The sequence below is a fragment of the Sceloporus undulatus genome, chromosome 4 (assembly GCF_019175285.1).
Source record: "Sceloporus undulatus isolate JIND9_A2432 ecotype Alabama chromosome 4, SceUnd_v1.1, whole genome shotgun sequence".
Classification (NCBI taxonomy): domain Eukaryota; kingdom Metazoa; phylum Chordata; class Lepidosauria; order Squamata; family Phrynosomatidae; genus Sceloporus; species Sceloporus undulatus.
In genome coordinates this window covers 38666078-38688372 of record NC_056525.1, presented here as the reverse complement: position 1 = coordinate 38688372, position 22295 = coordinate 38666078, and the positions used below count along the sequence as shown (strand labels likewise).

Below are 22295 nucleotides of genomic sequence, written 5' to 3'. Positions count from 1 at the left end.
ATGATGCATCTCTAGGATATTAGCAATCCTCTGTTTACTTACTTAAAGTTCTCAGGACCTTTTCACACTGTGTAATTCCAGCTCTGTGATTCCTTTTAACTGTCATAGCAACATCCTGTGGAATCCTGGGATATGCCATTTAGAGAGAGGTATTTATAAAGATAATGTTAATAAAACACTGTCTAACATATCTCAAAACTGTTCTTCCAGAGGGCAATCACCTAATCCAACACTTGGCAGAAGACAATGCTGCAGTAGCCTGGGAATATGAAGTCCTCAAGGAGATGGAAGGTGCCATGAGGGGCATTCAGGGACATAGCAACTCCTGCTACCTAGATACAACACTCTTCAGGTGTGCCCAGCATTAGCTTTAGATGGAGCCCAGTTCTGTGGTCTCTTCTTCACTCTACACTGCTTTCTGGAGTCCAGGACTGCCATTTCCCCCATCTACTGAAAAATGGTCAGCTGGATGAAATAGGTAGAAATTCTCTGAGAGAGATTATTATCTCAGGACCAGCCCAGTGGCTAGACCATCTGAGACTTGTAGCAGTTTGTGGGAGCTATTTTACACTTAAGAACAATTCTGAGCATCTTCATATTTCAGCTGATAGGTTTATCATGTATTATATGTTTGTTTCTTTACAGTTTATTCAGTTTCTCCTCTGCTTTGGATAGCATTTTGTATTCTGTTGAGGTAGATGACAAAACAGCACAGCAAATCCTGAGACAACAGATTGTGCAGCCCTTGAGACAGTGAGTTCTGCAGCATTTCTCAAAATTTGGTCTTCATGCTTTCAGTGTGTTATTTATTATTGTTATTTGTTACTTATAAACTCAATGATATGTGTATTGGCTGATAATGGAAACCTTTTCATGGAAGACAATGCAATACTTTATCAAAGCTTGGAAGTTTGTTATTTTGGTCTCCATCTCCCAGAATCCCAGAGGTAATACTGGCTGGAGGTTTCTAGAAGTTGTAGTCCAAGTTGTTATTTCCCCAAGTTTTGAATATCTATGATATACTAGAGCAGTGAGAGGCAGAAGCTAGACTGAAATTGAACAAGTAACCTTAGGTAATTTGCTATAGAACTTTAAGAGTTTCTGAATCCCAGATAGCAATTTTCAGAGAGAGATAGCTGTTCAGGTTTGTTTCAGTATAAAAAAGAAGGTAGACTTCTTGTGACACCTTTGAAAGCATGTCTTCACAGACCAAATGAAATGGTTCCCTCCGCCACACACTCCCCACAGTAACCTGTCTTCATGATGTCTAGCCAAATCCCCAGTTCGCATATGGACTGTCTTCATGACATAAGGCCAGTTCTGCACTGAATCCATGTCTTTCTTCCCTTAAACTGGCTTACTTTTTTCTCTGGATTTTGCAGGAAAATCTAGAGCACACTGATGCCAGTCAGCTATCTGTACACATGTCATGCTGTGTCAACTGGCATTTGAGGGAGTGATTCATGCTGCTTATACGAATCACTCCCTCAAAGGTTACAGTAAGGTGCCCAGCCATGTGACTGGCACTCGGCACATGATTTCTGATCACAGAGGGAGTGACTTGTGCCAGTGGTGGCAGCAGGTGACACTGCAGGATACGTGTATAGACAGCTGCCTGGCATTGCTATAGAGTGTGGACGTAACATGGGGAATCCAGGGCAGCTCTGGGGCCAGAATACTCTGGAAGCAGTCTGGAGTATTATGGCCAGGATCCAAACCGATATTCCGACTGTTCCTGGAGTATTGTGGCCAGGACCCTGTAATTCAGTATTGATATTACAGTGAGGTGTGGGGAAGTTACTGTCATAGATTCTAAATAAAAGAAAAGTTGGTTTTCAGGTTGAAAAAAGGGACCTGTGTAAATACAATCTTAAAGGTGCCCTTGGATTTCTTTCTTTTTTTTACTCTAAATTGTTTAACAATAGCAGAAACAATATCACACACTCAAGAAAACTATAAAATATTGCTGAAATGAAGAAAATATCAACCTACTGCAATCATGCAGAAATCTACAAAGAAATCTGGATCTACTCCCACCTAATCTTGATATAGTAGGGGAAAACTCATGTATTTCTGAACCTCACAGAGTGATCTTGGGTAGGCACTATCTCTCAGGCCTACATACCTCCAGGCTTGTAATGAGGATAAGGGAGGGACATGGAGAGCCATTCTATCCCACTTTGAGCTCATTGGAGAAAAGGCAGAATATCACTGTAGTACATAAATAAAACATGATAGGATGTTGTGGACCTGTCTTTTCCAAGGCCAGTTTCATTGGGAGAATCTAGACATTCTGTATTTAGCCAGGGAGGCAATACTATTGCAGACATAATAATATCTGTACTGTAGTTATACAAATTAAGCATGGAAAAGCAGGCATGCACAGAACAACTAGTCTTGCAACATAGTCTGTTTGGTAAAGTTAGCCTTTTGGATTGCAACTCCCAGAACCCCCTAACTAGCATAACTAGTGGCCATACTGGCTAAAGGATTTGGAGTTGTAATCCAAAAACTATCTTTTCCAATCTCTGTCAGTTTTTTCTGTATCATTAGCCTATCCTTCCAGCTCTGCAAGCATGTGCTTACCAAATTATCCCCAAAACTTTCAGCTCATAACTCTTTCTCTGGCTAAATCCCAAACTGCTAGAAAGCAGGAACTACCTGTACTCCTAGTTGATCTGGATTGTCTAGCATTCATTGGACATGGTGAAATCACTAAACAAGTAAGGGTACCACACGACTCATATAAATGTATTATCCTTATCAGGCATGGCTATGTTGGAGCCGACAACGTGATGAACTTGAGGAAATTGCTAAGATGTGACAGTTTCATTACAGAAGAGAAAGGTGAGTGACAGTAGCATGATATTGTATCCAGTGAGGGACAGATCTATCAAACTTAATCTCATAGGTCAAACATCACAGAAATAATCCACTTTGACATCACTTAAACTGCTCTGGTTCAGTGCTAGGGAATCCTGGGAATTGTAGTTTATTGTGGCACCAGCTCTCTGACAGAGAAGGCTAAATGTCTCACAAAACTACAGTTCCCAAAATTCCCTAGCATTGAGTCAGGGCAGTTAAAACAGTCTCAGACTGGATTGTTTCTGCAGTTTGTTTTGGACCAGAGATTCTGGATGTTGTTCTGATATTCTTGCAGTGGATTTCATCCTATACATGTATCGTATACTTAGATGTAACTGTATTCTAATTACTTCGCTCTAGGACTGGCAAGGTCACCAATAAAAGAGGTTTTGCTTTGTTCAGGTGGATTGGACCATAGAGACTCTTTTCCACAATGACATTATCCCCATCCCCATCCCCACCAAACTCATTCTCTCTTGGGCAAAATTAGGAAAAGTTATTGTTTTGGACAATATTGTTATGTACAAAGTTTGTACATAAATTTTAGGAATGTATAGGGTTTTCTTTCTATTTTTCAAAGTTATTGAGCATTATTTGTTTCTAATGTGGAACACACTGCAAGATGGGAAAGCTGGTGCAGATTTTCAGCCAAAAATTGTGTTTTGTTTCACATCTTTGTGTAAGAGTTGTTAACTGGGTCTATCCATTTTGTAGCATCTCAGACAAAGCTAGTTTCTTAACAGTTCCTAATGGTATTCTGTCAGTTGCACTATATGTAGTTTTTACTTATCTCCCTTCTCTTAAAACATATAGAGCCCTGGTGGCGCAGTGGTTAAATGCCAGTACTACAGCCACAACGTTGTGAATTTGATCCTAGGGCTCCAAGGTTGACTTATCCTTCCATCCTTTTGTAAGTCAGTAAAATGAGTACCTAACTTGCTGGGGGCAATTGACTTACAGATTGTAAACCGCTTAATGCTGTGTTCACAGATAAGCAGTATAGAAATATAAATGCTATTGCTATTGCTAGATCCATCGTGCAGATACTTTGAAGTACCGTATATACTCAACTATAAGTCGACCTCATGTATAAGTCCTGTGAATAAGTCGAGGATAAAAACTTAGCAGCATGTAACAAAGGACGTAAAGGATGAAGCAAAGGAAAATGATGCTAAAGATCTTTAAAATTTTTGACATGCATAACTCTTTGTGCTCACTCTAAAGGCTGGATGGATGAGGTAGTAGAGGGGGTTAATGCTTCTTTTTGGTGCTCCAGGAAGAGATTAAGCTCTCACCTTTCACTAGGGCATGGTTCCTTTTTTGATAAGAGTTAAAGTACAGTATGTATATTGACCCATTGATAAGCCAACCCAGATTTTTTGGGTCAATTTTTTTACTAAAAACTCTAGAATTATACATGAGTATATAAAGTATTTGGATAATATTTCTATAGCTGAGGAGGAGGCAAATGAGGGATGCTCAAAGAGTATTTCAGCTACTATCCAACCTCTTCTGCTCTTTTAATGACTATTCTGGTTTATAGATCCAGAGGAATTTTTGAATGTTCTTCTAGGAGAGGTCTTGGCTGTAGAACCTTTGCTCAAAATTAGGTAAGTGTTCATTTTGAAAAAGTGCTGTCTGAACTTATCATGGGAAGTGTCTGCCATTATGGTGGAGATGTTAACTTTTGAGAATTATGAATTCTGGTATAATGGCTTGGGGTAGAGCTCAGATCTGGCTAAGTAGTGCTGCCAAGAGGGAATGCAACAATCTTAAAGTGGGTTGGGATGGATCATAGTGGTTTGGGACAGCTTGAGAAGATAGAGCCCTGTAGTTTTGGGAGAGTCAGGGAAAGAAACCCAGTACAGAAGCCATTTCTTTCTCTGGTACAGCTTACAAATGGCTAAAAAGGGAGCATTTTTGACAGCTGACCTAAAAGCAAGAGGTCCAGAACTTCAAGATGGGATTCTTGGGGAGGAAAAGGAGGAGAACAGCTTCTACAATCCCATGGCCCGTGTTTGCTGGGAGGTTTATTTATGTATTTAGTTTATATATTTCCTTTCTCCACAGTAGGCCCCAAAGTGGATTCTAGCAGCTCTAATTAAAACAAAGTCCAATCTACGGGAAGAGGCGGAATATAAATAAATAAATTGTTGTTGTTGTTGTTGTTATGGAGCAAATAAATGGAGCAAAGTAGAGAAGAATAGAACACATACTCTCATTCCACGAGGACACCCACTAGTAGCAAAACTATTTTTTCTTAGTCAGTTGGTAACCCAATTTGGGATTACGCAGTGGTAGACAAAAGCAAAGCCAAACCCTGGGATAGACAGAGTTGCCTTAATTATTAGGAGTGATGAGTTGTTCCATTCCTGTCCACTTGGACCGAATAATAGAAGGGAGGAAAGGATCAGAGGCGCTGAGTATCTGTAACAGGCTGGTGGATTGCTCTCTTCTAAAAGTTTCTTCTTTTTTCTTTTTTTCTTCATTCCTGAAGTTGGCTGTACTCTTGATAAATATGTGCTGCTGGGTTGAGACAAATGCTTGCTTTGATCCTTTCAGTTTTGACTAGACTTATACAGTATTACCAAATATGATTGTCCAGCTCTGTATGTGTGTGGTCATATCTATAGATGCAGTCATATATAAATATTCCCTTAACTGCTCTTGTTGTAATAATAATATCTCATCTTTTCTCCACAATTGGGGTTCAAAGCTGCTTACAGATGTACCACAGTACAGCTCCCATCATGCTCTAGCATGATCCATGGCTAGGCTGACTGAGATAATGGGAGTTTTAGTCCAGTATATTTTGAGGGCACTAGATCAGGGAAAGCTTGTAGACATAAGTTTCTGAACAACTTTCTCATTCTTTCTTCACTGGAAAAATTTAGGGCAGACAATGAAGTACTTGAGTACAATTGCTATCAGCTCCTTGCAGAGAACGATGCGACAGTCAAAGTACCTACTGTGCAGCAGCTACTGGAACGGTCTCTACTCTCGTATGGCCTACAGTTGCATGAGGTACATAATGGCCACTGGCAACATTGTACATATTGGGGCTAGGGAGTTCCTGGTTTGAACACAGTACCCTTTTTCTTAGTCTTTCATCAGTGAATTTCCCCCCACAGCTCAAGGAAGGTATACAATGAAGGAGTTGATAGGGATGTAGTGGAAAAATAGAGAATTGCAAAGAGAGCCCTATAGAGATTCCCTGCACTCATGTCTGGAATTAACAGAGCTTGGATAAATTCATTTCTGGATTCACAGCTCTCAGAATCCCCGTCAACATGGATTCTGCATACTGTAGTAAGAAAAATGAATTTTTCCAGGGTCTGGGAAGATGACCTCCTTAAGTCTTCAACAAGAGTATGTTGTAATTATGTTTTGTTGGAAAATACCTTATGTTGATTTTGTTTGATCTGATGACACTTCTGTATGTTGCCATTAATCCCATTCTACAGAAGGGAAACTGAGGCTTAGATATATTGGTTTGTCTGTGGTCCTGTAGATGTTCCATAGCTGACGTGATATTTTAACTCAAACCTTAGTGTCATAGGGCCTGAACAGACAGGGCAAAATAGAGCTGCTTCAGGTCACTTTGGAGGTATGCTGTTTAAATTATGCATGTGTCCTAAGAGGCCAGAAGCCGCGCCAAAGCCACGCTCCAGTCCTAAGGAATGGAGCACAGCTTTGGCACGGCTTCTGGCCTCTCAAGATGTGTGTGTCATTTAAACAGCATACCTCCAAAGTGACCCAAAGCAGCCTTATTTTGGCCTGTCAGTTCGGGCCCATAGTCAGCCGATATCTGCAGGAGTGATGAAGAACCTGCAGTCGTCCAGATGTTTTGGGACTTCCAAAAAACAGTCCAAAAACAGGGAGGTGCAGTCAAACAGATTACATCAATGTACGATTAATAGAAATCCAGGATTTTTCAGATTAGAGACCTTTATTCTTGATATTTGAAACACCTTAAAACAAAAACAACAATAATTAAGGCAGGAATTTTTCTTTTCTTTTCTTGTTCTGTCCTGAATCAACTGCTGCAGAACACCTAAAAACACTCTTTAAAGAGATCCTTCTCTTCTAGGTTCCTTCATGTTTCATCCTACAAATGCCAAGGTTTGGGAAGAAGTTTAAAAAGTTTTTATTGGTATATCCTTCTTTACATCTTGACCTCACAGGCTTGGTAGACCAAGGTAAAGAAGTCCAAAAGCTGATGTTTTGATGTTGTTCCTGTCTGTACATTTATCATTGTTATCAGAACCCTTCTTCCACCCTTACAAATGTCAGTTTTATAATCCTAAATTGCTGCATTTTGCCACAATACCTTACTCTTTAAAGCTCTCCTATCTCTTCTGTTTGTGAGTCCATGACTTCTTACCTCCCCAAAGGCCACAATATTGTGCTTGAAGGTAAGTTTCACTAAACTCAGCAGACCTTATTTATAATTACCAGAGCGTGGAGGTTATTTGGGGAGGGGGGCTATAGCTCCCCATTTCCCCAGATGGGGGATTTAGGGAGTTGTAGTCCAAAAATGTAACTTTCCCATGGTCTAATAACTACATACAGGCTATTAAATCTGTTTTCCACATGATTTCTACTTCAGTATACCTGTTCCCCAACCCACCCTGTGGGCCTCTGTGTATTTTTACAACTTACTTGGCTTTTGCTCTATCATTATCAAATTTTCCCAGCAGGGGGTGTGTTGTTTCTGTAATAATTAACACACTCAGCACACTGTGCTGATGTTAAATAAATGTTAGGTTATAGGTTTGGTAGAAGTACCTTCTAGTTGATCTGGAAGAGAGGGCAAATTAACATGCAGGGTTGCTTTTCAGAAGGGATGTCTATGGATTCAGAAGACAAAATGAAATGTTTGTACAGCAAAGAATAGTAAATCAGCCTTTCCCGAGTAGATGCCCTCCAGATATTAGGCTACAAGTCCTATCAGCCCCAGCCATCATAGGTATATTGTCTACAGGGAGGAATGTATGTTGTAGACTAACATGGATGGGAGGTGCCAGGTCAGGGAATGCTGTCAGGAGGACATTTACTCTCAGGTATGGAAGCTGTAGAGAGTCGGGCCTCTGCCACCTGCCAGATGAGTTTCAGAGTCCTTGTTATGATCAGGGCCAAGTATGGACAGCTGTCCAGTGGTGTGAGAAGCAATTTATATTATTGGCCTTGTTGCGTTTGCTGGGGACTGGGAAAAAGATTATGAAGGCTGCAAACCAACTGAGAGACTGGATTTTTCTCTGTTGCTAAACTACTCGTGCAATTCTCATAGCTTTTAGGGGGGGAATGGGTCACGCTTATGCATATTGATTTTCTCCGTTTGCTTGAAACCTTGGGAGCCCATTTTCTGTGAGCCTCACCTCATGGGTGCCCTGTAAAGGGGGATGCACCTTAGCCCAAAGGCTCCCCTTATGTCCAGTGATAAGAATTTGATTTGATTGCCAGTTAAGAGATTAGTCTGGGTGGAATTTGTTTGGAATTTGAGCAAAAGGAATGCCTCTCTTCTGTGTGCCATCTGCTGCATCATTTACCTTCAAAAAAGTTTGTGCTATAGTTGTAACATGTCAGAATATGCACCAAAAGAACCCTTGGAGGGGCCTGGAACAACATCCAGTTCTGGTATGAAAGAGAAGCTGTTATCATTTAAGGCTCTAATAACCCTGAATTCTTTTTATGATTGTAGCTCCCCCAGTGTGTTGTGTGTGTGATGGGCAGACTGAATATGGATGTTCATGGTGCCAGCCTGATACCTTCCTACACCCAGAACACATGAGATTGTTCAGGACCATTTCTAAGGTAACAACAAGGACATAATGTCAGTAGGACCAGAGCAGCAAAAACTGCTACCAGACAGGAGGCCAGCCCAATGTTTCCCTGAAGTGTTAGTCTTTGTATATCTCTTTATCTGATGGGCAGAAGGTAGATGTGAGCATATTTATAGGTCTCTGGATGATCTGTGGTATATTTGCAAGGGTGTATGAATGCTGATAGTTTAACAGTGCCAGGCAAAACAAAGTTTTTTTTAAATCCTCTACTGTGACTGGCCATGGCTGCTTGCTCATCACTTATATCTTGGCCTCCATATTTCTCACCTGTGAAACAGCAATGTTGCCTTAGATGTGATTTCTGGGTACCTCTATTGCCACTTTAATTTTGCATTTGAATTTCTGCCCCATAATAACTTAAAACACAGATTTGAATGTATAGCTTATGAGTTGCAGTAAACAAATAGCTCCAACCCTCCCACACCAATTTGTGGACATCAAAGTTCTAATAAAGAAATAAAGAAAGTAGACTTCACAATCCATGGTCTGCCCAGCTTGATTGGACCCTTAGTTATAGGTTTACCTTTTTTAAAAAAAAAAGAAAAAAAGATGACAAATGGACTTCAATTGGCAATGAAGGCCTTTCCCCACAACTCCATAGCTTGCATATCTTCATACCTTCCCAGCAACACGTATATACAGAAACCACACAATTTTCACGGCTGATAAACTAATTTTTTCATCTATACATGTCAGCTTTCCAGATTCCAAACTGGGCACAGAGGACTCAAATTATCTCAGGCAAAAAACAAGTGTCTCGTTTACAGAGAGCTCTAGTTACAGTGGAAAGCTAGTCATAGGTGCTTGTTAAGACTAGATGAGACTGAAGCTGCTTACAGAGCTAAACTGCATGAATTGGAAGTGATGAAACTATACTTAATTACACAAAATCAGAGCAACTGGGCTATATCCAAAGCTGAGGTAGTGGAAAATATAAGAGGCAGCAGTGTTCTGCTAATAGGATTAAAACAAAGAACAGAGAGAACATCTAGCCCAATGATGTTGCAATGAGCTCAGATAAGCAGAATTCAACTCTTTCTTCCTTAAAATATTGTATCTTGTTCTGTATCTAGATATTTCAAGGATTAGTACTGCCATTTGAACGATTTAAATAAAAAATAAATGGAAACAAGTCAACAGGAGAAAATAATATGTGAAAATCAAGTTATGATTATCAGTGTCGAAGAACTTATGTTTTAATGGTAGACTTTCTGCTATGGGCATGACCACACTAGATAAAACCCAGGAGGCTATGTGCTATTGTAATAGACAGATAGAGGCAGAATTATAATTTATTTTTAATGTTTATTTCATCCAGGCACATTCTCCTCAGACCAGACTGAAGCATTTGTGTAAAGAACTGAAGTCCAACAGCCCTTCTGCTAAGCAGCACAGACTGGATCTGTTTGCAGTTCTCTGTATAGAGAGCAGCCATTACGTAGCTTTTGTTAGATATGGACCTTCTCAAAAATCCTGGCTCTTCTTTGACAGCATGGCTGGCACACTGAGTAAGAAAACCTTTTTAAGACATATTTCTGCACTTTTTAAAAAAATGAAAAATGTTATAAAAGTGAATTAGGAGACAAGTAATATGACAAACATGCCATTTCCAAAATAAGCTATCTGAGAGTATGTAGTTGGAAAATTTAGACCAGGACGTGTTCAGGAAAATGGCTGATCCATGTGGTTGATGTGGTAATTTAGCCCATGCCAGCACCTCCAATTCAAGCAGTGAACTAGACGAATGTGTATTGCACTGCCTATATACTATGTTTAATGTTACAGGAATAGCTGCCTTCTCCTTTTCAAGGGTGAAAGCATTATCCTAAAACCTTTGATATTAAACCATCATATCATAATTAGGAGAAATTTCTGTGGAAACACTACCTGAGTAGCATGGTCCAATGTCAACCTTAAGAGTACTTTTATGATAGCTAGACTTCAATGAGGAGTCTATGAAAACATGTGGCTGGATAGGGGCCATGGCAAACAGATGTGCAGCCCCAATCCAGCCAGCTTCCGCCCCAAATAGGAATGGAAAAAAATCAACTCCTATTTGGGGTGGGAAAAAGCCTCCCCTTTGCCTCTAGATCTGGCTTTTTATTGGCTCTGAGGGTGTGTGGTGTCTAAACACCACACACTCAAGCCTCCCGGAAACCGCTCAGTGGTGTAATTGTCAGTGCAATTTCCAGGCAACTTGGGATGTGGCATGCGGTCCTCTACCCATGATACTCGAAATGTTTCAATTTCTTACAAAGCATTGATTTTAAAAGGGGGTATTTTGATTCATGTCTTAAAGGCTGTGAGCTGAGGCCTTATATTGACCCATAGCAGCTGGTTGATACCCTGATGCACACATTGAATTGAAGATCTCAAGCCCATCATTTTTTTATGAGCTACAGGGCAAAAAACACACTTTAATCATGAGTGAACACTTGACACAACTCTGTGTTATAGCCTGCTCTGGTATACTTTCACTTTTATCCTCACTTTTCAAAACTGTTTTTAATGCCCTTGACCATGTTTTTCTTTAGAGAATGAGAAACGAACAAAGATTCCTGTGGTAAAGGCCTGCCCTCAGATTGGACACTATTTAGCTATGGCACCAGAGGAGTTTGCTGCTGTGGATATCAACCAGATGGACAAGCTTTCCAGAAGATTCTTCTGTGATGCTTACACATTCATGTACCAAGAACCAAAACACAGCTCTTACAGACAACAGGACAGAAACTGATATCTTAAAAAGAAAGACTTCAAAGGCTCACAAGGACCAATCTGTTTCTTTAGCAGACAGAACCACTGACATGGCCAGAAGCTAGACTTCCAAAAGTAGTCAGCTTTAGGTTAAAGACATTGGTTTGTGTTATAGCAAGTCAGTGCTTTGAATGTCAAATCTCCAGGGCAAAACAACATGGTCATCTTCTAGACTTCTCCCCTGGCAGACAAATTGGCATCACATTGCTGGACAAGTGTTTAGTCATCTTCATTGGCTAAGCCTGTAGATGTGTTAAACCACCATGTTCCAAGAATGGCCAAGGATGAGAAAGTACCATCAAAACTGGGCCAGATGGCCTGTAGAAAAGCCTTTGGAGGGCAAGTTAAGGTGAAGCTCCTTCTGCATTTTGATGATTTCAAAGACCCAACTGCTATTTTATCATGGTGTGTTGCATCCTTCCAAACATACAAGGCGTTGGGGAAGTGACTTCTGGGAAGAAGTATTAAAGAAGCTACAAATCAGCATCAAAGAAAGTCTAATAAGCCATCTCACCTGTTAAATCCTTAATTCAAAGTGCTCTATATTAATCAAACAGTGTCAGAATTGTTTCTGACTTATTCATTTGAAACAATTACCCAGTGTTGTCCATGGCTCAGATTCAAGACTTTTTTGGGAAATGTATAATAAAAACCTTTATGGGGTAGCAGTGGTTTTTATATATCCTCCTCTCTCACACGCTGAAAGAATACCTAAGAGGGGTGATAAGGCTATGTAGGCTAACTATACATCATTGTGTATAATAGCCACAGCTCCTCACTGTCCATGCATATGACCAGAACAGGAAACGGCTCTATCCCTGCATGGATCATTTTCATGCAAGGGAGAGCCCTAGCCCCATCAGAGTTGCTTCTCAGAAGAACTCTGCATGCATAAAAGTCTTCCCACTGTTACCCAAATAATGACAGGGGGAGGGGGACTGGGGGTTCCCACCAACTGTCAAGTTACTTCAAATATTGCAGAAATTAGCTTTTGCAAGTGGCTTGGGTAAGTTTTGAACAGTGTGAACCAATTTATACCAGTACTAACTGAAGAGGACTCCAGGTCTTGGGTGAATCAAGGTGGTTTTATTTAAAAAAATGCAGAGGACACTCACTGAGACTCAAGACAGCAGTTCAAACAGACACAGCATACAAAGCGAAGTGAAATGGAAATATAGAAATAGGATAGTTTATAGGGATTGGCAATGGGGTTATAATTACCTGACTGATGAGAAGACCATGGGAAGCTGGAGTGGTTCAGAGTGGGAGGCCTAAGGGTGACACAAAACATACACAGTGTGGGTGTGTATGCAGGCTGTGCATGCAGAGGTTAGGTTTTAAAACTATATTTATACCTTAAAACTAACCCCAAGCAATGGGTTCTCTGGTCAGGGAACAAGAACTGGATGTCTTTTCCCAGGAAACAAAAATGGGATTTCATACTGGTTGATGGCTTTTAATGTGACAAAAACTGTGATTAAACCAGGATATCCCTGAGGCAGATGGACAGGGAAGTTTGTCTCATGTTTTGAGAGGAAATGCAGATGGTTTTTTTGGGCTATGTAGCCATGTTCTAGAAGAGTTTATTCCTGACGTTTCGCCAGCATCTGTGGCTGGCATCTTATTCTCTGAAGATGCCAGCCACAGATGCTGGTGAAACGTCAGGAATAAACTCTTCTAGAACATGGCCACATAGCCCAAAAAACAAAACAAAAACAAAAACAAAAACACCACAAAAAACTATGGATGCTATCCATGAAAGCTTTCGACTTCACATTGGAAATGCAGATTACTTGGGGGAAGGAAGAAGTTAATATTCATCAAATATCTTGTTTTCCTGGATGTCCACATGCCTCAGAGACACTTTCCCCCCCTGAAAACCTGACCTAATGTTTCTGAAAGGTCATCGATCTCTCAAAAACATGCTATCTTCAGATATGAGAAATGAAAATATGAAGACTCCAAATACAGTGTGGTTATGCAGGGGTGTGTAACACCATGAAGATGAAATACACAGGATCAACATTGTTTTTCAGCATGAGATGTGTTATATGACGCTCTCCCAATTTCAAGCACAACTTTTCCCGAACTCTTTAGAGCCAAGAAAAAAGAAAAAAAGTCATTGCTTTTGGTTGCTGTTCTAGCTAACTAATAGTTTTTAATGAAAACATGTACCTTCATTGGATGAACACGCATAAGTCCTTGGGGAAAGAGTCAGAGTGTGGGAGGCAAGAAATAGTGCTGAAGAAGCTAGAGTCCACAGGCACAACAGATCCATGGGAAGAATTCACTTCATTTGGCTTGCAGCTTGAAAACTGGCTACTCATTCATACAACAAAGGTTCCCCCTCAAGAACAAAGGCAGAAACCAAGTTAACAGCTTTATTCAGTTGCTAGGTAACAAAATCTGGGCTCATCTTTTTGGGCTGAGAAGCTAAGAAATCCCCCCTTCTGCAGCAAGCCAATGGTCAGAGAATTGGTGATGTGGTGAAATCCTGCTAATACCTAGCTGTGCTTGTTGGGAAGCAACTGAGCCATAAAACATGTTTCTTTCAATCCTAATTCTTTTTAAGCCCACCTACTTTACTGAATCTGCAAAAGGAAAAACCACCTACTCTTACATAGTACAGTATAATGCTCTAAAATCAATATTAACTTGCTAATCCTATGCTTTAATTTTAGCATGTAGCAGGCATTCTAGCAAATTAAGTAATGTGAGTAGAAAATTATCAGTATTTTAATGAGTTAATTAACTACTTATATCCAAATTCTGTCTTAAACTATCATGCCTGTGCTTAGTTTTTGTTTTATTTTAAAATATAATTAAAGAAATATCATTAGTATTTATGATTTTTTAAAAGAAAAGATTCAAGTTTTGAAAAAAACTAGTTTTGAAAAAAGCAGTTAGGTATTTTTATCCACTCTGCTTTAAAAGAATTTTGAGTGAACATACAGCAGCTCAAGGATTTGCACTTTATGCTGGATGGGAGCAACTTTTGAAACTCAAGTTAACAGGTTAGTTTTAGCTAACAAGATGGGCTTGAACTTCTGCAGTGTATAGCTGAAAAGAAATCTGTCATTATGTGCAAGGACTGATAATCAAACTTATTTTTCCAGTGGTTTAGCAGTATGAGTGTTGGACTACAACTGTGGAAACCAGGATTTGATTCCCAGCTTTGCTAAGAAACCCTTAAGCAAGTCATACTCTTTTAGCATCAAGAAAAGGCAATGGCAAATCTCCTCTGAACAAATCTTGCCAAGAAAACCCCACTGCAGGGTCACCATAAATCAGAAATGACTTGAAGGCACACAACAATGACTGCTAATCAATCTAACTTATATTTTCAATGTAGCTCCTGCTTCAAAGCCATGTTATCACAATGGCTCCAAAATTCAAACACTAAATACATAAAAGTTCTAAAGACATGGGTGGTTGTGAAGCCAGAATACCTGCACATGGAGCTTTGAGCAGAGGAAGTATACCTTTGATACAGAATGTTTATGCAGTAACAATATACTGCAGAAGCCAGGTATGAAAAAATGTTTTTGCAATGGCAATCACACCACACTACAGTGGGACCTTGGTATCTGCGGGAATTTGTTCTGGAACCCCTCCTCCCCGCAGATATCAAAAGCCATGGATGTTGAATTCCTGTAGTCCTTAATGGCGGTGCGGCCACGTGCATGCATTGCCTTTGGGGACAATACGGGCTTGTCATCCACGGATGCTCAAATCCACAGGTGGTAAGTCCGCAGATACCAAGGTCCCACTGTATAAAAGACCACAAACTTACTGTACAATAGTGAATTAGTTCAAGCAACACATTTTTTTCTTGCTACAACTTTGTAGAAGACAACTGTCTTATAGAATAATTTCTGTGCTGGTAAAGATGAGACAGTTAGTAGGACAAAGTGAATCATGCATCCAAAGACGATCTGTTTCAACTCATTCTATGTGTGAACTCAGCACATATCAGGCACTGGTTTAACACAATACCAAAACAAAACAAAACAAAACAAAAAAAACCCTCCTTGGCATTGGGAGAAGATAGTTTATTAAATATGGGCGAGATTCACGTACACTAATATTGCTGGGAAAGTTATAGTCAGACCTGCCACTTCTCAAGCTGAAGACTGCCAAGTTATCATGGTGATCATGACAGGTGTCACTTAGTGAAATAGCATTTATTTTATTCAGCATCACACTCATGAATAGAACACTAATATTCCAATATAGGAAGTGACACTGAGCAATATCTATGTTCCAATGTCCCTGAAAACCTCTGACCTGGAAACTGTAGCTACTAACCCAGTTGCAATACTAGTTGCAATAGCTCTTTGATGGAGGAGAGGGGTCCTTTACATACCTTTGTTCATTCCAAAACCAGGACTTGTCTCAATTAAGGCCATGTACTCGCCATGAGAAATAATTGCTTTGATATAATTACATGCATGCTGCGGGGGGGGGGGGGTGTTTCCACCAATTTCTCTGCTCGCCAGCTGCAGCACTCTGCCTTTAACCCATATTAAACACCATTCCAGAAAGTCCCCCAGCACTCTAGAGTTGCCCTTGCAGCAACACAGGAAGAATGGAAGTTCATTCAAGAGGGTTAGGATCCAAATAATTACCTCTAGAAGTATTGCCTCTGCAATTATAGAACACACCAAGGTTAGGCTTTCTTGAAGCTGGAAAGTAACAAAGTCAATGCTAGCAAACTGATCTATGGTCAGATCTTGTACACAAGTATTAAGGGATGACAGTAACAGATAATTTAATGCCACTTTTTGAAGTAAGATAATACCACTACAAATTAATGAACACCTCATACCATCTTAACCATGTGACATTAGAGAGCTTTCATGTATAAAATATGTTGCATGTGGTGTGTGACTGAAGCCTTAAGTAAAGAAAATCAAATTTAAATTAAGCCCGGTAGAGATAAAACTTCTTACGGAAATAAAGGACAGTTCCCAAATGAAGAGGGCAATATAAAAGCTTAAGCTACATCCCAGAAGGTTTTTTTTAAAGGTAGACATTTTAGTCTCTTGCAACATAAAAAATAGGTGTGTGGGGGGGGGGGGGAATGTGGCACCGCTTTAAAAACTAACTGGTTTTTATTTTAGCATGAGCTTTTGTGGATATAAACCCACTTCTTCAGATACAGTATAAAGTGATATTAAAGCTTCAGGTTATAAAGCATATACATACAAATATACAGTTGTGAGACAGAAGGCAAGAGGATCATGAAAGATGCAAATCATGTTGCTTGCACTAAATTTTCAAAGCACTGGGCAAGGTGATACAGGTCTTCAGATCTTTACAGTGGTCAGTGTTGATGTATGAAAGCAATAAATCTGCATACCAAAAGTCAGTTTCCTTGAATTCAAAACTGTCTAATAAGATTTCTTTTATTATATGTGCACCTGTTTCACTTTGCCTAGCCCTCTGATATATTCTATCCCATTCCCACAATTGTATAAATATGCTTTATACCCTGAAACTTTTAATACCACCACAATAAGAGGAGAAAATGGTGTTCAAGAGATTATACAGAAAGCTACCTTGTGAATTCCAGTATTTTGTGTTAAGAGAAAAGCAAGAGAATTAAGAATTCATCTAGTGTGTTAATACTCAAGTCCAGTTCTCCCCATAAGGCAGTCTTAGCATAAAGCCCCTCTTTCTACCTCTTTCATGTTACGATTAAAATTTTAAAAAACAGATCTATTTCAAGAAGAGGCCATTCCTAATTATATCCATGTAGACAGGAATGCATATATAAAATTTTATTTAGACATCATCTATATTTAAGATTCATCAGTATCCTAAACTAACATACAGTCCATGTCATTATTACTTTTGATATCTTTAATAATCACAAAAATCAAAACTGAAAGTGTAGGTCAGTTTACTCTCACTCTGAAAGAGCTGTAGAAGACAATAGCTGCCTTAATTACTCTATGCTGTGTTTCAACTTCAGAAATGTATTAAGATCCCCAAGTAACTGAGTTCTGAAATACATTTTGAATTATTTTGTGCATTTAAGCTACTGAACTCTGAGGTAGGCACTGAATTAGTTGGCTATTAAGGTGTTCCTAAATTACTATGACTTTTCTGCAAATTCAACAGTCAAGCCAGGTAAGCCTAGCATTTCTCAATAAGGAGTCAAAATCCCAAGAGTTTAGGAAACAATTTGATTATGCTTGTAATACTGTACACAACACAAATCTGAGAAATTCTCAAGGAACCCGTTAAAACATTAATACTTAGTACAATCAATTAAATCAGACCAAATCTTTAATTTTCTTAAAGCAAACTGAGACAACCATCAAACCTAAGCTATATAATCAATTTTGATTTTGTTTTATCCTCCCGCCAAAGGTCTCATCATGTTACAGTTTTAAAACTGCATGTCTAGCAAATGGAAGACAAGTCACAATTTAAATACAGCTCATTCAGAGAGGACAGTGTAATGGGCCCAAATTAATTAACATGGCCATCCTTTTAGGATATTAAGATTTGTTGTCACCATACTGGATGAAGTCAGAGAGAGGAGTGAATAGTTGAACAGTCTTGTACTGTCTGCAAGATATTGTGATGGCTTTTTCTGAGTTCTGGAAAATCAACAATTTTTGAAATAATCAAGACAGATTCAACTTCTCTTCTCAGAAGGCATGTGGCTTGTCCCATATCCTTGGACCCCGAGTACAGAAGCCAGCTTATTTTACCTCCCCCCACTCCAAAGGCTGCATCTTAAAGTGTTCTTCATTCTATTAAGACAATTGATTTGGCAGACTCTGTCAATCATAATGAATGGCAGTGTAAAAGATTATCCAGACAACCTGAAAGGAAATACAAAAGAAAAGACATCAGTAAGACACTTAATGCCTAGATACATCAGCTACCAAATCCTAACAGAATGATTTTGTTTTCCTTTTGTTGATGATACAGGTTTTCCTAGCTTGTGTTATTTGCTTTATTGATATATTTTGCCGTCATGACCACACTCTGATGTTACTTGGCCACATGGGTCTTGGTTTTCATCTATGAAATGTTGGAGGATAGGGACCATAGAATCATACAGTTAGAAGAGAGCACAAGGGCCATCAAGTCCAACCCTCTGCCATGTAGGAAAATAAAATCAAAGCACCCCCAATAGATGGCCATCCAGCCTCTATTTAAAAACCTCCAAAGAAGGAGACTCCATCACATTCTGAGGGATTGTGCTCTTACTGTCAGGAATTTCCTCCTAAAGTTTAGGTGGAATCTCTGCAGTTTGCATCCATTGTTTTGGGTCCTAGTCTCTGGAACAGCAGAAAACAAGCTTGCTCCCTCCTCAATATGACATCCCTTCAAATATTTAAACAGGGCTATCGTATCACCTCTTAACCTTCTCTTCTCCAGGCTAAACATACCCAGCTCCCTAAGGTGTTCCTCATAGGGCATGGTTTCCAGACCATTAACCATTTTAGTCATCCTCCTTTGGATACACTCCAGTTTTTCAACATCTTTTTTGAATTGTGCCCAGAACTAGACACAATATTCCAGGTGGGGCCTGATCAGAGCAGAATAGAGTGGCACTATTACTTCCCTTGATCTAGACACTATACTTTTATTAATGCAGCCTAAAATTGCACTGGCCGTTTTAGCTGCTGCATCACACTGTTGACTCATGTTCAACTTATGGTCTACATGGACTCCTCGATCTCTTTCACATGTAGTTTCATTCAGCCAGGTGTCCCCCATCCTATATCTGTGCATTTAATTTTTCCGCCCTAAGTGTGGAATCCACTTAGTTTCAGTTTCAATCATCTTATCATAGGATTGTTTGGGTTAGTTTGTATTTTGCATTCAAATCAGACAGTAAAACCTTCTTGCCCACATTTGAATTGCAGGTGAAGAGTGGCATTTTGAAATCAATTCTGTTACCAATAGAAACAAAATGTCAGGAAGAATAGGCTGACTTTTCTATGTTTGGGCAGGTTCTGGTTTTGGGGTGGTGACTGTGTAAGTAGAGGAACAGTCAGTATCAGGTGCTACATGAAATCTCTCTCTCTGTCACACACAATCCCATCAGCAAGACATTGTCCACGCATTAAATATTTTACTGTTCAATCAGGGAGAAAGAACCTCGGAGGTGGCAGCAGAGACCACAAGACTCAGTTTGGAGCCATGTATTTACCACCCCTCCATGATTTTCCAGATTTTTAAAAAAGTTTCTTGGAGTGATGATCTATCTCTTGTTTTACAGTGAGTCTATATGTATGTGGACAGCACTCTAAAAACAACTAGAATAATTACCAAAAACAGTGCAAAAGATGTCACGAATCCTTCCTTTGTTAGCTCCCATGTTCCACCATATTCTTCTTCATCTATCTGCTGAAAGCTACTAAAATAGAGATACAGTACTCCGGCGTTTATAAGACAGAATCTGTGAGGGGTAAGTAAGAAATAGAATCAGAAATTATCATTTATTCATTTATCCTGACTTTCTCTCAACATGGGATCCAAACAGGTTTACAGTAATAAAACAAAGCAGCTAAAACAGTATACATCACAAATTTCAAAAAGCACTGAACAAACAATTCAGTTGAAACATTAATTTAAAACAATTAAACACACATTCAACATATATAACATATCAAAAATACACTATATCCATTATATGGTCCAGTGAATTAAAGACTGAAGGTCAGTTTGCCTGTAGGTGAAAAGAAAGTGCAGAGGGAGTCCAACTACACCTCCCTTGGGAAGGATTTCTATAATCTAAGAACAGCCACTGAAAAGACTCTTTCCCATGTCCTTACCAGAAGAACTTGTGAGGGTGGTGAGATAGAAAGTAAGCACTCCCCCAAACATCTTAAGACTCAGGCAGACTCACATGTCAGCCAAAAGCTCATCTGTCAGTCAAGAGCACCCATAGTTTTCTTATGGACCTTTCACTGAAATTAATGGGAGATACTGAACTACTCATGTGCAACTCCCATTCACTGCAATGGGAAATCTTTAGGAGAGCTTACCAGTGGAGTGAGGCCTGTGCATCAGACTTGTTCTTCTTATTTTGCCAACCCAAACTTATTAAAGTGCACCCTTACTTTTGGCGGGGAATCCGTTCCGGACTCCCCCGCGTAAAGCAAATTCTGCCTATGCTCGAGCCCCATTTAAATGAATGGGGCTCATGCACGCCATGGCCACGCACCCTACTGTTCCGTATGGGACGTGCCGCCTCTTATCCCCACGCGGCTTTCAGCATATGCTGAAAGCCCCATAAAGTGCGCCTGTGTATGACGTGGACGCACTGTAACAAGGCAACTGTTTTTACAATTCTTAGTGGCAGAGAGGCCTCTGAACACACCATACCTTTGGATAATTACTACTGAATAAGGCATGGAGATTTTTAAAAAAAAATATGGATCTAAACACCAACAAATAAAATTACACCCTTTCTATTCCATCCTTCTTCATTTAAACCAAATGTAATCCCACAGAGTGGATTTTTGATGGTTGTTTTTTGTTCTTTTTGCCACATATAATCTGTGTATATGTGTGCACTTATGTCCACAGTACAAATGCAAAATTTACTACTAGCAGTCTTTCCCAAATAGAATAGAGGTACTGTAGTTACTATGCTTTTTTAAAACCTTCACAGAGCTTCTGAAACACGTGGCTTATTAAAAAATAATTGCATCTGGCTGTTCTGCTCTGGAGCTGCTAATGAAACAGATGAATTTTCCAGGAACTACTTAATGTTACCTTTACATCAGCTTCATGTAGATCCTGCTATCCATTCTGAGCAAGGAGTGGGAAACGTGTGACTCTCCAAATGTTGTTGCACTGCAATTCCAATTACTCTTCACTATCTGTCAAGCTGTCTAAGGCTAATGGGATCTGCAGTCCTACAGCAGCTGAAGAATCACATATTCCTTGTCATTGCTTCACCTATTTCATCACATTGATTTCACAGTTAAGAATCTGGGCTGACTATGCACCTTGAGTGTAAGTATGGGCTGATGGGAAGCAGGTTCTTTCATCTTCACACTTTTTATTTAAAGACCAAAGCTTGAAAAAAAATCTTTCAAATGCTAAGCACATTAGCATTAGTCTTCATTGGATATTCACTTATAGTGCAGTAAAACTACACCTTATTTTGACAAGTAAAACATTATTTTTTTTATTTTGAATCTTTAGCCAACAAAAAAAAATGCCAACTCTTCCCCACCCCATCCTAAAAAAAATAACACTTGGGGAATATAAAACTAACATTACTCGCTTGTTCCCAAACTCCAACATGCTAGCACTGGAAGTGTTAAAACATAATGTAAAAAAAGTAATGTGTTCTTTCCTAGAAACTCACCATGGACTAGTACCAATTCACAAGCTACCACTGAGTAGCAATTCTCTAGGTAATGTCAGTATTTGTTAACACACTATTTTCACTTCTGCACAATGTCCTGATGTTAACTGTGTTAATGTCACAAACTGACAAGTGACTCTACTAACAGGGCTACAGCCAGCACCAACTGGAGATCTGTTTTCCTGCTCTTCACAAAAAACAAACAAACAAAGTCTTATGGTTAAATCATCTGGATGTTTGGGATGTACAAGCACTTTTCATAGGCACTCTTCCAGTTGCCTTGGGGACATGGCGTACAGATGATGGACGTCGCCAAGACACCCAAAGCCGGCTTCACGCCACCCAGCTGCCCACACGTGAGCTGGCTTCTGGGTACTCCAGCAGCGCAGCATTTACATACTGCAGGAAACAGCCACAGTAATGTGGGGAAATCTGGCTTTTTGCCAGCTCAAAAAAGGAGCGGCAATTTGTCACTTCTTTTT

The 22295-nt window shown here is 39.6% G+C and overlaps 1 protein-coding gene and 1 long non-coding RNA gene across 6 annotated transcripts in view; one reads left to right on the top strand and one right to left on the bottom strand.

The window, feature by feature from the left end:
* ITCH (itchy E3 ubiquitin protein ligase) overlaps nucleotides 1-22295 on the top strand; it is a 603853-nt gene that overhangs the window by 521276 nt on the left and 60282 nt on the right. The window lies entirely within an intron of this gene.
* LOC121929877 lies at nucleotides 11899-22258 on the bottom strand. 4 transcript variants are annotated; one of them, XR_006103762.1, is made up of 4 exons: nucleotides 19761-22216; nucleotides 13638-18301; nucleotides 12684-12733; nucleotides 11899-11913 (listed from the first exon to the last, which is right to left on the bottom strand). It is a non-coding gene; the product is annotated as an uncharacterized LOC121929877 (long non-coding RNA). The 4 variants fall into 4 exon arrangements; XR_006103763.1 differs by lacking the exon at nucleotides 11899-11913 and having other exon boundaries at nucleotides 12719-12733; nucleotides 13638-13809; nucleotides 15829-18301; nucleotides 19761-22134; XR_006103760.1 differs by lacking the exon at nucleotides 11899-11913 and having other exon boundaries at nucleotides 12504-12733; nucleotides 19761-22215.